The 19645-nt window shown below is 50.5% G+C and overlaps 2 long non-coding RNA genes across 2 annotated transcripts; one reads left to right on the top strand and one right to left on the bottom strand.

Annotated features, from left to right (window-relative positions):
• Positions 1-885: 885 nt before the first annotated feature.
• On the top strand, positions 886-3356 carry LOC124686393. The gene is made up of 2 exons (XR_006997816.1): positions 886-1203; positions 3166-3356. It is a non-coding gene; the product is annotated as an uncharacterized LOC124686393 (long non-coding RNA).
• Positions 3357-14462: 11106 nt separating this feature from the next.
• On the bottom strand, positions 14463-17099 carry LOC124686394. Its single transcript, XR_006997817.1, has 3 exons — positions 16998-17099; positions 16502-16726; positions 14463-15734 (listed from the first exon to the last, which is right to left on the bottom strand). It is a non-coding gene; the product is annotated as an uncharacterized LOC124686394 (long non-coding RNA).
• Positions 17100-19645: the final 2546 nt, after the last annotated feature.

Below are 19645 nucleotides of genomic sequence, written 5' to 3' on the forward strand. Positions count from 1 at the left end.
CATCTACCATACAAACTAGAAGAAGAAACTCTAACAGAAACTGAAAGAGAGACGACAAGATCACATACTTTGCAGCAGCGTCGTTGTCGTCCATGTTGAGGTTGCCGAAGAAGTCGCTGAGGTCCGGGAAGAAGTTGTCGGTGTGGAGGAACTCGTCGTCCGATGACGACGTCGTGATGCCATGAGTCACGCCGGAGCGCTCCCCAAAAACCTGATTGCCCATCACCCGTACAGGTTCACGAGAGGCAGGGTTCCGGAGGCCTACTGTCCCGGCAGTCGGTGCACGCCGACGGACGGGATGAGGAAGACGAAGGCGGCAGCGCAATGAACTGGAAACGGGTAGTAGCGTATGCGTCTGATTCAGACTAGGGTTGGAGTCCGCGCTTATATAGTGGCAAAACGGCTGAGTAACGCGTCCGTTAATGACTCGAAATTGATTACACAACTAATTTCCCAAACAGCAAAAAAGATAAGCTCGGCTCGGCGAGATTCCCGCAACCCGCGCCGCGTCGCGTCGAGGCAGGCGGCGGAGGAGGAGTGCGCGAGGGCTCTCTCTCTTCTCACTCACTTACTAGGACTAGAACAGTCCACCTTATATACCACTCCAACTCTCTCCCAACTAGCAATGTGAGACTAAACTTTAGCTCCCACTAGTGCTGCCACTGATTATTGGAATGGACCATGTGAGTTTCAGAATTTGATAATGGATCATGGGCCAAAGGCCAAATGCCCCAAATTCCAGCAGTTGGGCACCGCGGCTGGTGGCCTCGGCGGTGTTCGGCTTGACTGGATTCGTGCGGGCGGAGCGATTCTTATTCTCTGCCTGTGCTCTTCAATTGCTATCACGGATTCATCTGGCAATTTTCCGGAGCAGGATTTCAGCGGCAAGGGCATGAGCATGGAGCAGGGAGGTCATTGACTCCTCGTTGTTACTGCTCCTCACCATGGCTTAGGAGTCCAACACGCCTGGAACCAGCACGGCCGGCTGAAGAAGCAACGGCTCCTATGGAATCCCAACATTTGGGGCCTCATCGTCGGCTGGAACCGAATATGGCACGTCACCTCGACCTTGCTCTTCATGAACACCCACTGTCCCCGACCTCCACTAGCCGCTGAATCAACCACCGCTTATGTACCTTGAGTTCCCCCCAATCTGCAGTTCCTATCCAAGATCCCTGACCTCCAAATGTCCCCCAAGGTTAGGTATGATTTTTTTTTTTCTGTAGGAGCATTCTGAATTGTGAATGACCATGACATAAAATTCTTATATTTTTTCATGTAGGTTTTTTATACTGTTCTTTAGTACTATGTGAGCTACCACAATTGTGCGATTGATATAGCTGAAATAGTGAGTGATACAGTTTAGGTAGATCCAGTTGCAAGTACTCTTGTTTTTGTTCTTGGTTAGATCAATTGGTCAACCTAAGCGAAAGTGGTTTTAGTTCATGTGTATTTTCATGTACTCCGTACATCAATATGGCACCCAAATCTCTTCTCGGTCCAGATGCGATGTATCACATAGTTTTCTTTGTTATAGTTATCACACATGATCATGTTGTTTATGTAGCTGCAAATTCGAGTTATATTTATGCCAATTAAAGCTGGTGTTTGCTTCTTAATACATGCTGAAGGCATTCGGCCATATGTTGTGTACACCAGTTACACTAATCGCGGTAAAAAATTGTTACCTTGCCATTAAATATATATGTGACTGTTCCTAATTGGATTGTTTTCCGTATCAATGGAATTTTGTTGGCTTGCTTTTTACTGGCCGTTATCAATGGTTGATGTGGTAGCTGTTACTTATAAAGAAAGTTACACATCACAATCTTCTCGGTATGTATAGTCTAAAGATTGATGTTGCATTCTCTGTTCTGCCTATCAGTTATAATCTTAAGAGCTGAATGCTTTCTGAAGGATCTTCTGCCTTTGTACTAGCCATTTTGAGTAGTTTAAAATTACTTTGCGTCCTATGGAGTAATAAGCTTTACTTGGACATGCTCCTGATTAGCATGCACAAGCTGCATCACCTCTTAAAATTCTACATTTTGGAGAGCCATGTACATGTTTTCCTCCGAAACCTTGTCTCTGACTTGAATGTCTCCAATCGTTTCAGGATTACTTTGTTCAGCAGTATGTTCAGCTTGTTTGGGATGTACGCATTTTTTTTACTTCTAAGCATTTCCCTAATTTATCGCTAAAGCTTCATATTTGAATATGGCCTTCTTTTGTTCTTTCATTGATGACAGCAACATTATGACTAGTTTTTCCATCCTTCATGGAATGAACTACTAATTTTTAATGGAGCGTGCTGTTTTAGTATCTGTTTTGGCACATTTTGAATTAAACATAATTTTTTGTTCATTGCAAAGCCTTTGATACTATATGGAATATTACTATGCCACGGAATCGAGGGATGTGAATGACTTTTTCTTAATGGTTGAGGTAAACTGACCTCTCTGAAACACAGCCATACCCGCAGTGCTTCATCCTCCATATGGATGCAAGAATGAGATGAGAAAGGTTGCGAAGAAGGTCCATGATTTTTTGGGCTGAGTAGGAAATACACTGCTTGATTTCATAGCAGAGTTTAGTATTTACCTACTTTTTGAAACTGAAGCTTGGATTTTGCCATATTTTTCTGTTGCACTAAAAAAACCACCATGTTAATTCCCTTGTAGCTTATGTTGATTTAGCATCAGACTATAGGATTGAACTTCATCACGCATGATATTTGACCAAATCGTCAGCAAACTATTTAGAGTATATGAAATGGAATATGTTCATTAAATGGCTTTCTTTATTCTGAAGGCCACTGAAATAATCGTAAGGCCACGTTTGGAGAATGGGGACATGTAGTTTTTCTTACTCGTTGTCATTTTAAGGCACATGATGGTTAGATGGTGTGATATTGCCAGTCATCCCACCATGCCATTAGTTCTTATGTCGCGTAATTTTATGGCCATGTCCATTCATGCTGGTAATTCTTGCCTCGGGCCAACAACCAATGCGGGTACGAAGTTTTTATGGCACATCAGACCATGCATGATAGTATTCTTATGTGGCGCAATCTTATGTTCCATAATTTTACCCTTTGTATTTGACTCACTTTATACTTCGTATCTTTCCCTCTGTTGAGCATTAAATGAGTTCCATTATGTGCAGCTTCTGATACGAGGAAGTCGGTCGTGGGCAAGTGATATGAAGTTAACATTGATTGACATTATAGTTTCTTTTGTCCGTGTTTAACACGGCTTATGCATTAGAAATTATCACTGATTTGAATTGTGTATACACAAGCCTTCCTATGTAACTATACGGTGCACACAAATATTATGTGTATTCTTTTCATGACATATCTCTCGGAGTTCTTAAGTTTCTTTTCATGACTTTTTTTTTTTGAAATAACCAGCACGCTGGATTTCATTGATTAGAAGGGGGAAAAACTTTACAAGTGACCCATCGATGTGTAACTACACGATCGAATAGGGCAGGGAAAACAGGAGAAAAAGGAAAAGAAAAGAGCCACCCGATGATCAAGGAGGCTCGAAGAGCAGCTTTCTAAGGGCCTTAGCATTAGCGAAACTCCATTCGCGCGCCTCATCACGGATCCAGGCGATGATGAGCTGGAAGGTCGCTGATTTGTGGCGAAAAATTCGCGCATTCTGTTCCTTCCAAACGTTCCAGCAGATCAGCGTAAAGAGCGAACTCAACCCTTTCTTGTGTGCAGCGGTCGATCGCTGCATCATAAGTTGCCAAATGTCTTGAGGCGACGTCGCTGTCTCCCAACATGTAGGAGCGAGGGAGGAACAGTGCGTCCAGTTTGCCACCGCCGCCCAGATCCTCCTGGTGAAAGGGCATTCGAAGAATAGGTGTTGTGAAGTCTCCAAGCTTCTGAGGCAAAGAGGACAGAAATACGCATTGGGCAAACGTCGGCGTTGGAGGCGATCGGCGCACCAAAGTCGATTGTGGAGCAACAGCCAAAGGAAAAATTTGCACTTGGCCGGGGCCCAAGGGGACCAGATCATCTCCGGCGCCGGGGAGAGCGTTCGTCCCTCGAAGAGCAGACGATAGGCCGAGGCGAGAAGAGTAGATGCCGTCCGCCGTGAGAGTCCACCGTATGGAGTCGGGCGTGCTCGGACTCAGTACGAGAGTCTGCACGAGACGCCAAAGATCGACGAACTGGGAGAGCAGTGTGGCTGGGAAATTTTGGCCCAAGTCAGCAACCCAACTGTCGTTGAGGATCGCGGCCGCGACGGTTTTGTTCTTCCTTCTTGATCTGGCGTAAATCAGCGGAAATTGGGTTCGAAGGGGAGTGTCACCATGCCATGAGGAGCGCCAGAACAGGGCCCGATTCCCGTCCCCTATGGTAACTCTAGTGGCTTCGTGGAAAAAGTCTTGGTCCTTGGCGTCGCATGGCGTTGGTGTGCCGACCCAGGGGCGAGTCGGCTCGCTCCACTCATGCCACAACCAGCGGAGGCGTAGGGCACGGCCGAAAAACTTCAAGTTCGGCAACCCTAGTCCGCCCACCTCCTTGGGCGAACAGACGGTGAGCCAACGCACTTTGCATTTGCCTCCTGGATTGGTTTCTTCATCGATGTCCCAGAGGAAGTTGCGCCTGATTCTGTCAAACTCGTGGATGAATTTAGGCGGAAGCTTGAGGGCCGTCATAGCGAAAATTGGAATGGCACTGAGCACGGAGGAGGCCAGGGCTTGGCGGCCGCCTGCGTTGATCCAACGGATCTTCCAGGATGCGAGATGCGAACGGGCGCGATCAAGCACGTGCTGGAGGTGCACCATTCTGAGCCTACCCAAGCTCAGCGGCATGCCTAGGTACCGAATCGGGAAGGATGTGCGCTCGCCAGAGAAAGATGACAGCACATCGTCGAGGTCAATGTCATCACATCTGATCGGTGTCACGGAGCTCTTGTCGACGTTGATCCGCAGGCCCGTAGCCTGCCCGAAGGCATGAAGAATCCGCAGAACCGAGTCTACCTCGGCGCGGATGGGGTTGAGGAAGAGAACTGCGTCGTCAGCGTAAAGGCTGGTGCGCAGCTTGGCTTCGCGGATCGGCAACCGCGAAAGGATCCCCGCGTCGGTGGCCGCCTGAAGGATCCTTTGCAGAGGGTCGAGGGCGAGGATGAAGAGCAAGGGCGAGAGGGGGTCACCCTGGCGCAAGCCGCGGCGGTGCCTGACGGGTTTGCCTTCGGTGCCGTTGAGGAGAACGACCGAGGTGGCAGACGACAGAAGCAAGGAGATCCAGTCCCGCCACCTAGCAGAGAAGCCCAGGCGCTGCAAGAGCTCGAGCAGAAACTCCCATGAAACTGAATCAAAGGCTTTGGCGAAGTCGATTTTGAGAAGTAGCGTTGCTTTCTTCTTCCGATGGAGAGCTCGAGCAGTGTTTCGGACGTAGACGAAGTTATCATGCAGAGTCCTTCCCTTGAGGAAAGCGCTTTGCGCCGGGGAAACCATCCTCCCGATCACCGGCGAGAGGCGCCTAGCGAGCACCTTAGCGAAAAGTTTCGCTATCGAGTGGATTAGACTAATGGGGCGGAACTCAGAGACACGCGCCGCATTTGTAGTTTTGGGCAGCAGGCAGACAAAGGCGCGGTTGAGCGACGCGAAATCGCCTCCGGCTATGTTGTAGATGTGTTGAAAGAAGGCCATGATCTCGGGTCTGATGATGCCCCAACAGCGTATGTAGAAAACGCCGTTGAAGCCGTCGGGGCCGGGCGCCTTCTCCGCGGGAGAATCCATGATTGCATCCCAGATCTCTTTGGCCGTGAAGGGATGGTCGAGGCCGTTCACCGGTAGCGTCGAAAGGTTGAGGGCCTCCCAGTCGAGGGAGCGTGTGCGAGGGACCGAAGTCCCCAAGATCGCCGAAAAGTGGTCGAAGAGGACCCCCTCCTTGTCCGGATGGGAGGTGGCGATGGTGGTGTCCGTGGTGAGGGCGTGGATGAAGTTCTTTCGTCGGCGGGAATTCATCTTGACGTGGAAGTAGCGCGTATTGGCGTCCCCCTCCCGTAGCCAAGAGACGCGAGACGCTTGGTGCCGGCGAGAGCGCTCAATCGCAGCGAGGCCCAAGACCCGAGCCTTGAGGGACCTGCGCAGGTGGAACTCGTGATCGGACAGGCCACGGTTCTCCTGGGCAAGATCAAGACGCAGGATGATCTCGTTTGCGAGGTGGAGTTGGAAACGTGCGTCGCCGAAGAGCCCCTTGCTCCAGGCGCACCGCGCCCGCGCCGTGCGGGCAAGCTTGACCCGCAGGCGAGTGAGCGGGTTTGTGGAGCGAAGCTCCATCGTCCATGCACCCTTGACGATGTCGATGAAGCCAGGGTGCCGGGACCAGAAATTCTCGAAGCGGAACCGGGCTTTCCGCGGCTGCATGCACGTGCTGAAGAGCGGCAGAGGGCAGTGATCGGAGTGTGACGACGAAAGAGCTTGTACCGAGCAGGACGGGAAACAGACGTCCCAGGGCACGTTGAAGAAGAAACGATCCAGGTAAACCAAGGTGGGGTCTACACGCTCGTTAGACCAGGAGAAGCGCCGATTGGAACATCTGAGCTCCGAGAGCTCAGACTCATCGAGGGCGGCGCGGAACTGCCCCATGAGACGCCGACAGAGGTTGGAGTTGCTTTTGTCTCTAGCTTCATAGATCATATTGAAATCACCGACGATGAGCCAAGGTGTGCCGTTCTGCGGTTTGGTGCTGATGAGCTCTTGGAGGAACGCCGGCTTGTCGGCGTCCACGGACGGTCCGTAGACCACAGTGAGCGAGAAAGAAGTTCAAGTGTGTAAGATGGTCGTCGTCGCGGTGATGGAGTGGTTTCGAATAACCGCGTTAGAGATTGAGACGATCGCCGAGTTCCAGAAGATGGCGATACCGCCACGCGTTTCGTCGGCCGGCAGGAAGACGAAGTCCTTGCGTGTGGCTCCGGCAATCTCAATAGCAAGGGAGCAGTCGATGTGCGCCAGCTTTGTCTCCTGAAGGCAAAGGACGGCCACCTTGGCGGCGGCAGCGAGCTCCGCAACGGCGGTGCGACGCGCGGGCATATTGAGGCCACGGGGGTTCCAGGACAGAATGGGGCAAATGGCTTCACTCATTGGGGAACCAGGGGAACAGCTTAGTTGATGACAGGCAGAGCAGGCGACGCGGAGAAGAGCAGCAGCAAACTGGTTGAAAAAGGAAGAACACCACCAAAGCATACATGGGGCGGGACGGCACCCAACTACACAGCCTCAAACAAGCCGTCCCGATGAAGAACACGCCACTAACCCAACACAAGGATCTAAAGCATCGGTTTAAGACCGACACCTGCTGCAACAGAGCTAAGGAACCTAACATTGGAAACTAAATGGCCACCGTGGCGGCTCTCCCAGCGGCTGCCTGCTTGGCAGCACGGTGAACGGCGTCGCGGTCGATGCGGGTGAGCTTCGCGAGTCCGTCGATGTCGACCTCGGTGAGAGGCTCCTTGAAGCGCTCGACGAGGCCGGCCGCAGCAACCTCCGTGCGGCGCTCCTCGCCACTGATGACGTGCATCTCCTTGGCCAGGCGCAGGGTGGCGCGCTGCGCCACCGGGATGGAGCACGCAGACGAGGCCTGGCGTTGGCTGCGCTTGGGCGCCGGGGATTTGGACCTAGGTGAGCCAGGATGCACCGTCGTGGGCGACGCGGGGTTTAGCGGCGAGGCCCCCAGGACCGACGCCGGCGGTGCCTTGAATAGCATCTGCAGAAAGTCATCGACTGGCTCTTCGCGTGCCAAGGGCACAGGTGCAGGAACGTCGACAATGTGCAGGTCGTCAACCTGCGAGGCGACGCAGGCGACCTGCTCAGGCCTATCCATGGTGGACAGACCAAAATCTGCCGTTGCCCAGGGATGAGGCACCATCGGCATGTCAGCAGAAGAGTTGCCCTTGAAGGAGAGCGGCAGGCTGACGGCCGCCGCACACGCGGCCTCCATCTCAAAGCACATCGGGTCCACACCAGAGGGCCCCCAGGTGGAGACGTCGAGGCAGGCCGAGGACACCATGTCCACCAGGGGGTCCGGAGCACCTGGGCTTGCGGACTGCTCCTGCGCAGCGTGGGTGGCGACGGGAAGCGAGGCGTCGAGCGTCGGCATGATCAGGCGCTGAGGTGGAGGGCCCGACGTGGGCAGCGGCGGCGGTGGAGGCAGCAGCACGTCCACCACCTTGGTAGATGGTGAAGGGACGCTGGTGGCGCGCTGTCGATGGCCTGCCGGGGAGCGGCTGCGGTGGCGTGTTCCCCCGCGCCCAGCAGCGTCGGCGGCAGGCGCCCCCGTGCGGGCGGGAGCAGCGGCCACGTCGCGCCAAATCTTGCGCTGGCCGGAAGAGTCGCCCTCATCGTCACGGCGCCGGTAGGAGGGAATGTTGTGGCAGCCATCCTGGCGGCGGCCACCGTAGCTCCTCTCCTCCCCATCAGGAATTCCGAAACGCCAGGTGAAAGGCTGCACCATGGGGTACGGTGGCTCGTCGGAAGAAGTGGAGGAGGGGATCCCGCTCTGTCCCGTAGAGGGGGTGCGAGAATCGCGCACGGTCCAGTCCTCCACGAGGTCGACGTGGATGAGGGAGTCGTATCGAAGGCACTCCGGCGGCGGCGCCACCTCCCTACGCGGCGGAGAGAAGCCGTTCATCTCGACGACGCGGCCCGCCTCCTGCGGGAAAACAGAGAAACCGTGGTGCCCCGGGATGTGGTCGATGCTACGGCACCACACCCAGCAGCTGAAGAGCTCAGTGTTGTCCTGCGCGTACGTGCGACTGTCGAGGCGGTCGACGAGGACATGGCTGCCCAGCACCTCCTGTGCCCCCTCCCTGGACCACATGTGCATCGGCATCCGCTCGATGCAGATGCGAGCGTGCAGGTTGTAGACGATATGCACGGCATGATCGGATTCGCGCCATGCCTGCAGGAGGAAGGTGGAGCCCTCAACGTGCAGACGACCATGCGCAATGGCGCGGTCACGGTGCGGCGGAGTGTCGAAGAGGACGAAGAACGCTTCTGGATGATGGCGAGTGACGCGGAGCTGGTGCGGTGGGAGCCGGAGCTCCCGCTCCAGCGCCTGACCCACCAGGTGCGGGTTGGCACAGTGCCGCGCTTCAGTGGCGGTGACGAGGACGCCGCGGCTGCGAAGGTTGAAGATCTGCTGCTCGATGCTGCGGGAAGCGATGACGATGGAGTGGCTCGAGGTCGGACCGGAGCGACGAGGCGCAGGCTTGGAGGCGACGAAGCGACGAAGCGGTCCATGACCGGAGGCGGGGCGGGGAAACGCAGCCGGTCGCGCACCGTCTCCAGGCGAGGCGCCGCCGTCCGCTTGAGCGAACAGCGAGGGCCGGCAGTGTGTCCCCAACCCCAGCAGTCGATGCACCGTACTGGATCACGGCAGGCGGCGCGGCGGTGATTCTTGCTGAGGCAGCGGAGGCAGCGCCCCCGGAAGCGCCTTAAAAAGGCCGAGCGAGCAGGGTCAGGGGCCGTGCCAGGGCGTCGGGGCGGCGGAGGGATGGGCCGCCGCTCGGCCGGAAGTGGGGTGGAGCGCCCATGCCGGCCGCTCCTGGAAGTCACCACCTCCCAGGGAGGGAAAGACTCTTCTTCCGAGGCTTTGACCGGAGGGGCGTCGCAGACCACGATGGAGCGGAGACGCGGGCGTTCCCCATCCAGCGTGGAAGCGGGAGCCGGCGACGAAAGGAGCGGCGGCGACGAGCAAGATCTACCGGATCTGGAGGAGTGCCCCGAGGGAGCAGAGGCCGGACCGCGGGTCCCCGCCGCGTTGCAGGTTGTGGGGGAAGGACCGACGGACGAAGCGCGGGAGATGGCGACCACCTCGGAGTCAAGGCCAGGGGCGGCCATGCCGCAGGGGACAGCGGCGCCGGGCGGCCGGAGGGCCTGCGGGAGAGAGCTAGGACTTACCTTCTCCTCCTTTCACGGTAGTTAGTAGGGTCTTGATTTTGCGGCGCATTAGGCCATGGTGTGATTTTGCCAGCACATTAATCCTTCTCACAACAAAATTTTCCTATGGATATGTAATCAGGCCGGCAGTTCTCGCAAGCAAATCTGCGTTGCCGCCTCAGAATATGCCATCAAAATATTACGCTGGTGTGTAGCTGAATGTCTCACGCGAAATGAATTAGTGATCTTGTTCCTGTGTGCTACGGTTCCTAGCTTCTGAAGTAACTTTTCATAATTAAATTACGTCGCATGCATACGAAGTGCACGTTATGCAGGCTGATCGATCGATCGGTTGAAGGAATCTTATGTCGCGTAGGCATTTCTTACGGCGCTTGGGACATGCGGTCGGGCGGTCAGTTGCGCGTGAGCCAGTGGGACTCCGCGCGAGATGGATGGAGCGACTAGTGCATAGGCCGGCCAGGGACAGGGATTCAGTGACATTCAAACAGCATGGCACGCTGTGCCATGATCTCCTATCCACCCTACACTCTTCATCTAACGGCTGCTATCAACCGATCTGAAAATTTTGCTAAATTTGTCTTTTTTGCTGCGTCCAAAATACAAAATATTTTTGATTGAAACTTTCCGTACTTACAACATGATTCGTTGGTAATACTTACATTTTTTGTTTTGAATTTTTTGATGATTTTTAATTTTTTTTTGAAAATCATCAAAAAAATTCAAAATAAAAAATATACATGTTGCCAACGAATCATGTTGTAAGTGTGGAAAGTTTCAATCAAAAATATTTTGTATTTTGGGCGCAGCAAAAAAGACAAATTTGGCAAAATTTTCAGATCGGTTGATAGCAGCCGTTAGATGAAGAGTGTAGGGTGGATAGGAGATCATGGCACAGCGTGCCATGCTATTTGAATGTCACTGAATCCCTGTCCGCCGGCCAGGTATGCGCTATTTGGCTCCCTGGGGGCAGAATATTATTCTGCACCCCGCCCGCCCGTACGGTGCCCAAAGCGTCCGAACCGAGCCAGACTTCACCAGCGCACGAAGCCCACGCCCCTGCTTGCATGGGACGTAAAATAATGTCCCTGGCGACGTAAGAATCTCTTGGTGCGTGCACCTGCGCACCACAACCGACGACATAAGAAAACCTTGGCCATCGTAAAGTAGGAGGGAAGTTCCACTCAGAGCCGGCAGACACAAGTGCATGTGACGTAAAAAAAAACAATACCAAGCTCCATTGAGGCATTGATCACCAGGCTTAATAAAATACGGAGTACTGATCAACTACACCAAACCGACGGTTTGGCGATCAATGATTGGAACAAGGAACATGATAATGCAATGAGAGCTGAGTAGGCAAAAGGATTTGGAATTTATGAAGGTAAAGTTTGTACATTCTGGATCACCAAATGCGCGAACCTACCTCATTATCAAAATCTAACCTAACCTATGTAACTATTTTAAGTCAGATCATATATGTATACAAATTACAAGCTGACATCTTTGTATACTAAGATCAACTAGTGCAAACGGTATATTGTCCGCGCTTCCAGAATAATATCTTGTCCTTGTAAGAAGTAGCTGAGACATTGTTCCTTCCTCTAGCCATATCATGTTCTCACACACATAAACAGGACAGCACATTCATTAATATGATATTATTTGAGCCATGGCAAATTTGCTGATCCACCGGCTTGACGCGGCGCAGGATACGAGAATCTTGACGGACGAGGAATGGTGGCTAAGGAAAACTCTGAAACACACGGTTCTTGGGTTGTCATCCCTGGAGAGAACGATGGCAAGGCAGAGGTCGAGGATGCGTTGGATGAAAGAAGGAGACGCCAACACGAAGCTTTTCCATGCGGTGGCGAATGGGAGAAGGGCTAGGAATTTTATTCCTTGCATCAAGCACAATGGAACAGTAATTACCGACCAAAGCAAGAAGGAGGAAGTGTTCTTTGAGGTGTATCAGCAGATGTTGGGTCAGATTCACACTAGGGAGGCTGATCTTGATCCGCGGAGCTTGGGCTGCCGGTACAAAGGGAGCTCCTTCAAGACCTGGGTTTGATTTTCACCGAGGAGGAGGTTTGGAGGATTGTTAAAGAGCTGCCAGCTGATCGTGCACCAGGCCCGGATGGCTTTGTGGGCGCTTTTTACCACCGTGCTTGGGGGACTATCAAGCGTGAGATCATGGCTGCAGTCCTGAAGCTATACGTGGGAGACGGCAGAAACTTTGGCAAGCTCAACTGCGCGTACATAACGTTGGTGCCAAAGAAATCGGACGCCGAGGAAGTGGGTGATTTTCGCCCTATCGCCTTAGTACACAGTTTTGCCAAACTTTTCTCCAAGCTACTTGCGAATAGGCTAAGGCCGAAAATGGAGAAACTGGTGAGCTGCAACCAGTCGGCATTCATAAAGGGGAGGAACTTGCATGACAACTTTCTGTTAGTGCGTCAGTTAGCAAGGAAAATTCACATTTCCAAGGAGAAAGGGGTACTGTTGAAACTCGACATTTCTAGAGCTTTTGACTCTCTGTCTTGGTCATTTCTGCTGGAGATTCTTAGGAGGATGGGCTTCCCGGACTGTTGGATACAATGGATTCAGATTTCTCTGCGTACGGCGAGCACAAAGCTCCTGGTGAATGGGGCTCCGGGCAGGAAAATTTGGCATGCCAGGGGGGTAAGGCAAGGCGACCCGCTATCTCCCCAACTCTTCGTCCTGGCCATGGAAGCTGTGACGCTGTTGTTCTGCCATGCGGCGGATCGGGGGCTCTTATCCCCAATTGGCAGATGCTCACAGGTGCAAAGGCTCTCGATCTTTGCGGATGATGTGGTGGTGTTTGTTAAACCGACAGTACGGGATCTAGTGACAGTAAGAGAGCTGCTAAAGATCTTTGGGGATGCCTCTGGTTTGCGTGTCAACTACAACAAAACGGCGGCGACTATGATCGAGGGTGCGAGAGGTTGAGAGGGAGTTAGTGTCCACAATCCTAACTCCGCGGATAACCGATTTCCCCATCCGATATCTTGGGCTCCAACCGGCCTTAAAACCGCTAACTAGGGCGCAATGGCAACCCATGATTGATGCAGCAGATGAGGATTGCACCTCCTTGGCGGAGGGCTTGATCACCAAGGCTGGTAGGGTCGTGTTGGTACAAGCAGTGATGACGGCGAGGCCCATACACCACCTGCTGGTTGCGGAAGCCCCGGCATGGGCTTTGGAGGAAATCGAGAAGGGGCTGAGAGGGTTTCTTTGGGCGGCCAAGGACAAGGCTAATGGAGGACAGTGCCTAGTCGCTTGGGATCAAGTCCGCGAGCCCGGGAGTTTGGAGGGCTAGGCATAAGGAATCTTCGCCTCCAAGGTTTGGCGTTAAGGATGAGATGGGAGTGGCTCCGGAGAACCGACAACACCGAGGCCATGGCAAGGACTGCCGATGCTCAAGGACGACAAGGCGAGAGAGGCATTCGACGGTTTGGTCAAGATCGATACGAGCTCGGGAAGGTCGGTTCTCTTCCGGAGGGACGAGATGGATTCATGGGTGTGCGACGGAAGACTTCGCCCGGGAATTACGCAACATGTCGGGACCGGGGTGAGAAACACTAGGACGGTGGAGCAAGCGATGCGTGGGAACGCTCGGATGCTAGATATACAAGGTTGTGTCGCAACGCTTGGGGCAAGGGAGTGTGTCGGGCTCGGCTTGCGATATCCTCCACTCGGCGCGATCCAAGTGTAGATGATGTCTTCGGATGGCCGTGGAGTGGTTCTCGTGCATACACGGCGAGTTCGGCGTACGAGATGCCGGCCTGTGGCCGTGTCGGATTTGAGTTGGGCGATGCGATCCGGAGGAGCCATGCAACGCCCAAGAGCAAGCTTTTATCCGGCTTGCGGTGCGGCACCGTATTTGGACGTCGATCGACGTACAAGGCACGGCTTGCGGGATGCTCCATCCCCCTGTTATATCGCACTCGCGGGAGGAGGACACGGGCGAGCATATCCTTGTCGGGTGTGTCTATGCCAGGGAGATCCGGTGGAGGTGCTGCCGGAGGCTAGGGATGCAATTCCAAACCCCGGATGTCGGTAGCTCTCCGAGGGAGTGGTGGACTAAGGAGAGAGGAAGGTTTAGGGCAAAGGAGAGAAGATGGTTCGATGGCTTGGTTTGCACGATGGGTCACGCGCTATGGAAGCAAAGGAATGCGTGGTGCTTTGCCAATGTCCACGAGACAGCACCCGGCGGAGACGTTGGTTGCACACATTTTGGAGGAGCTTAGGATGTATCGTGTAACGCATGATCGGGGTGTAGGAGTGTTAGACAATGGTTAGAGAGAGTAGTCTTGCTTAGTGTGGTGGAGTCAAATCCTTGCATGGTTCCATGTAAGGTATTCTTGTAAATACTGCTTCTACCTTCTATAAAAGTACGGTACGCATTCGCGTACTCTCAAAAAAAAAAAAAAAAAAAATATTATTTGAGGAACTCAAAGACTTTGGCCTGCTAAGGTTGGTGATGGTCTTCTTGTAACCTTCATCGATCCGAAAAGAAAGACAAATAAAATCTCATGTTGAAGGATTATCGTAAAAAGTCAGGTTAGATACCATCGATCGGTAATCTTGAAGGCCATGACATTACATTGGGGATACAATTGCAGAAAAAACAGAAGTACTTACCTCAAGATTAATTTTTTACAGCAACAATAAAATTTAACAAATACGAAGCAACATGGTACACAATGGAGAGAAAATCATCACTTACTCATCCAAATTGGTAGAAATTGGGTGGTAAAGAAAGAAGCAGCAAGCAACATTATAGGCGACAAAAGAAATGTCCATCGAGATTTTTAAACACTACTTGGCATTAGTACTAACACAACAGATTCTTACCCGTTGCAGTTGAGTATCAACCTGCCAGCACCTTCTGAAAAAAATTAGTCCGATGGGCCAACTATTCTGTCTAGATAACAGGCATAAATTTATCAAGGGCTTCAATTGAAGGCGGGTTTTTTAGAGAGCGTGCAAACAAGCATTTGAACATCTTTAAATTAAGTTCAGAAACTGAGAGATTTATTTGACTGCTATAGAGCAGTATACAGAGCTGTACCGTAACTTTAACTGTTTAAATATTTGACAGCAAAGTTCCTTGTAGTGCCCTACTGCCGTAAAGAGGTGCAGGCAAAAAATATTTTGTTGTTTTCTGTAGCCAATCTACCCTTGTTTATATGATCGGTCAGTTACTTCTGTGATCAGTTCTTATCCATTGTTTGGGGTGCTAATGTAATTTATCTTCTTTTAGCTTGATTAAGCAGGTACAGAAATCCCTAGTGGACATGTGAAGCCCCAATGACACAAGAACCTCGTAAAAGTAATTTGCTTATATCATAGTAATTACATTAATAGAATGCCTACTATCAGCTGGAAGAATAGCATACATTCAGATATATAAACATGTATCAGCAGGGTTTTTACCACTACCACAAGGACGTAACGCGGTTCTAATTTTCACTTGGCATCCAGGCACAATGCCCTTAATATCTTGAACATCACTAGACATCCAACAAAATGGACAGAGAATTAGCATAAGAATCAAGAAACTGAATATAATTTCCAACCGGAGATTTTCCTTTGGCAAAGATTGAACAATTGCAAAGGTAAGATGATCTCCACAATAGGATTTTGTTTGTTTGTTTTCACACCATGATCAGTACAGCTCAACATATTTAGAAATGTCACTTACTCATTCAAAATGGTAGAGATGGGGTGGTAATCAAAAGTGACAGGGCAAAGAAAGAAGCAGCCCGAGCCTTTCCCTGGTTGCGGACCACCTAAATCAGTAAAGTAGCACACATGAAGCAGCTTTATGATTAAAAGAAATTACATTTCGAAGTAGCTTCCGACAACTTTTGGGATTATTTAAATCCGCAATGATAAATAAAGGGCAGTACTGATGTCGCAGAATAACTAAAGAAGCACTAAGCTGTGTATGTTTGTGACTGAAAACACAATCATGGGGGATTAAGGAGCCCTAATTGATGAGCTACTAGCTGGGTATCAACTGCAAAATGCTCCATATAAGATGCATCAGTCAAAAATTAGATCAACGCAAATTAATAGAACAGGCTTCCGAGTACAACTATGCTATAATTTCAGAATCGTACTCGCGACTTACGAATCCAAGTATGCGACATTCAGGTGATATAAGAAAAGTACTCCCTCCGGTTCACAATAATTGCCAAAAACTGGCTATATCTAGACATGTGGTAGAAACTTTGACACTGCAAGACAATATTAACCAGAAAAAAATACTCGACGAGAACTACATATCGCAAGAACGAGGTTTCATCCAATATTTTGGTTGGTTTTGGTCCTCACTTCGTACTTATCACCATCATCTGGACGATGTAAATTCAACATGAGTTCCGATGGTGTGACAATGCAGTGGCTGAACAACAAAAAATCTATTTTTCCCCGAATTATACATGTCGTGAAAAAGATAATTGAGCTGCCAAGGGGAGCAAGATGATTCTCCAACATTTTTTAGCAGACTGATTATAAACAAACAGACCAAACAAGATTTAATTTGTGGAATCACCTTCAAGATTTAGCTCTTGTTCTCCTAATTCTGATAGTAGCACCGTCTCTCTCTCCAGTGAGGTTGAATGTGCTTCTCTTGGCCGATGTTACAAGCTTGCCATGAACCTGTTTGTTTTGGCCTCCCATGAGCTCTCGGTGCTGCAGCCGTGCGAAGTGTTGCTCAGCCTCACAACAAAATATTCAGGACATCGGTGTATCAGCAGTTGCATCTGATAGTTCAAATCTAGACATAATTGGATGAATTTTCGTCAGTAAATTGCACAATACTGCAAGTATATCTTCAAATGTTTTGGTGCATTCACAACCACATCAAATGAAATAAGAGGAAGAAGTATTTCTATAGACTGAGAAAGCAGATGCAGCAAGCAATGTCACGATGGCAGCGAGATAATCAGGAGTGCCAGCGGTAAGCACATCCAGGCAATTTCAGGATCAACCGTGAACAACCAGCGGTAAGCACATCCAGGCAATTTCAGGATCAATCGTGAACATACCTTGACGTCAAAGCCCACCAGCGTGCTCCAAACCCAGCAGTGCCGATGCCGACCGCCGCTCACGACCGAGGCCTCCCGATGTCGTCATCCGCAGCTGCAGTCGCCCGCGTCCCCGTCGCCTCGTAGCCCACCGCGACACCAGGTTGCAGTCACTCGCCGGTCACCTCAAGCAGTCTGGATCCCAAACCAGCCGCTACACACCACGCTCACGATTAATCCGAAGCATAAACGGGGAACAGAACCATAAAAACAATAGGTGGGGAGCGAGAGAGGGGGCTCACCCAGAGGATCTTCTCCTTGCCCGCATCGGCAGCGACAAATCCCATCTCCCGGAGATTGGTTAGGTCTCTCACCACCGCCTCCATTGACTTCCGTAGCGTCGCCCCGTACTACATGAGGTGCGCCTCGTCGGCCAAATCCCCCACCTCCATGGCCGACATAGGACAACCTGGCCAGCCATCCTCTCCAACGGGACCAACAGGCGCATCAACGGCAGGGCTCGCCGGAGGGTAGCTGCGCCGGTGAGCTCTATGGCTCGTTACGGCGAGATCTCGTTCCCCGCTCTCCCGGGCAAAACCTATACACCGACCAGGTCGGTGGCTACCGGCCACCGCACACCCCCTGGTCGGGTATGGGCCAGGCCCATTTGTGGCTGTTTAGCCTCGTTTTTTCTTTTTTCTTTTTTTATCTTATCTGGTTTCTTTTTTCTGTTTTCTTTTCTTTTTTCTGTTTTCGGTTTTGTTTATATTTTTTTTAGATTCGAAAATTTTGATTTTAAAAAATTGAGAAAATTGAGAAAATGTTTAAATTAAAAAATGTTCAAATTTGAAAACTGTTTAAATTTGAAAATCGTTCAAATTCGAAAACTGTTCAAATATGAAAATCGTTCAAATCGAAAAATCGTTCAAATTCGAAATTTGTTCATATTCAAAAAACGTTCAATTTTGAAAATTATTCGGGTTAAAAATTGTTCAAATTTCGAATTTTGAAAAATATTCAAATCCAAAAAATGTTCAAATTTAAAAACTGTTTTAATTTCAGAAAACTGTTCAAATTTTATGAAAAACTTTTTCTCGAAAAAAGTTTTTAAAAGTGTTAGATTTTAAAAAACGAAAATATAAACAGAAAAGAAAAAAACAGAAAAGAAGGAAGAAAAAGGAAAAAAGACTCACCTGATGCAATGGGTCGCGGCCCACTAAATTACTGGATCGTGGGGGGTGTGCGGTTCCTTCCACCCACCGACCAGGTCGGTGGCGAGGAGCTCCCCTCTCCCGCTCCTAAAACCGTCCGCGCGAACCGCCGATGTAATAAAAAAATACGAAATCAACCGGGAGGTGGGAGGCTGGTTGGGCCGCGCCAGGTTCAGTGTATTGTCCGGCTCAGCCGATCGACCTGGGTGCAGAATTACTTATTCTGCACCCATGGTATCTAATAGAGTTTCTCTATATATATATACCCAGGATAAATATTTCCTACTCCTGGGTGTAACTACACCCATCTCTCGTATACGATTATACAAAAAGTATATATGATACTTTATCAATTTGAGTATGTTCGTATATTGTATCTAAGATACTCCATACCAACTTTGGTGAAAAAAAATTAAATACACCCATAGTTTGCACTATATATACAAAATACATGCATATTTATACATAAAGAAATAGTGTACGTAAAAAAGTGTACATACTACCTACAAAGTAGTATATATACTACCAAAATATTCTTATATACTTCATACTACATGTATATACTCTTCGGTATGATAGATACTACCTAGATTGTGTGAAACACACGTGGGAGTAACTACACCCGGGTGTATATATATTAATGTTGTAGATAGGTCTCTTTTGCAAACATTTTTTTCTCTTTATAGACCTCACTTACCGTTGCAGATTTTTTTTCTTCAATTTATTCTGTAGATAGATAGATGTATATACAACCACTCCACATATATACTTTGTTGACGTCACTTCACTGGGCACTGATAGGGACGGGCAATAGAGAGGACCCGAGAGTGAAACGCTCGCTCGGTATAAATCCCGTCAATTTATTCATCTCAAATAGTACGAGCTTAATTAGGTACGGCACGGCCAAGGGCACTTCTTGAAAACAATCGCGAAAGGCTGGCGCCCATCTTGCTCCACGGTCAGCCACCTATATCCATCGTAGTCAAACAAGACCTGACTACAAGACCAGATCGCGACACGGTTTCGTGCGGCATGACGTCAGCTTGTACCCGTTGCTGTGTCTCTCGGCCCGGAACCGGAACCCTTCTGTCATGTACGTCTTCTCCGGCACCAGCCCTCCAAGGGTGTGTCCAGTGATGACGTGCGTCTACCCCATGCTAAAGTAATCCGCGACGTGCCACTGGAGACTCATCATGCACGAGCTCCAGCTGTTGTTGAAAGTGAGCAGGACATCGCTCGAGAGGCGGGGCACGGAGCCGCCGCTCGCCTCCGTCGACGTCACCATCACAGGGACGCCCCCTGTGGGTCGGCACCATGCTACGTTCGCAAAAGGAGGGCAGTCGGCCGGCGTCAGATTGCCGATGTAGAGGCATAGGCCGCTCATGCGGCGATCGGCCGGCAGGATGGAGTAGAGGTTTTCCTTCGTCAGCTCGTGCCCGTCCGTGTCGTAGATCGGTT

Source organism: Lolium rigidum, chromosome 2 (genome assembly GCF_022539505.1).
Source record: "Lolium rigidum isolate FL_2022 chromosome 2, APGP_CSIRO_Lrig_0.1, whole genome shotgun sequence".
Taxonomy (NCBI): domain Eukaryota; kingdom Viridiplantae; phylum Streptophyta; class Magnoliopsida; order Poales; family Poaceae; genus Lolium; species Lolium rigidum.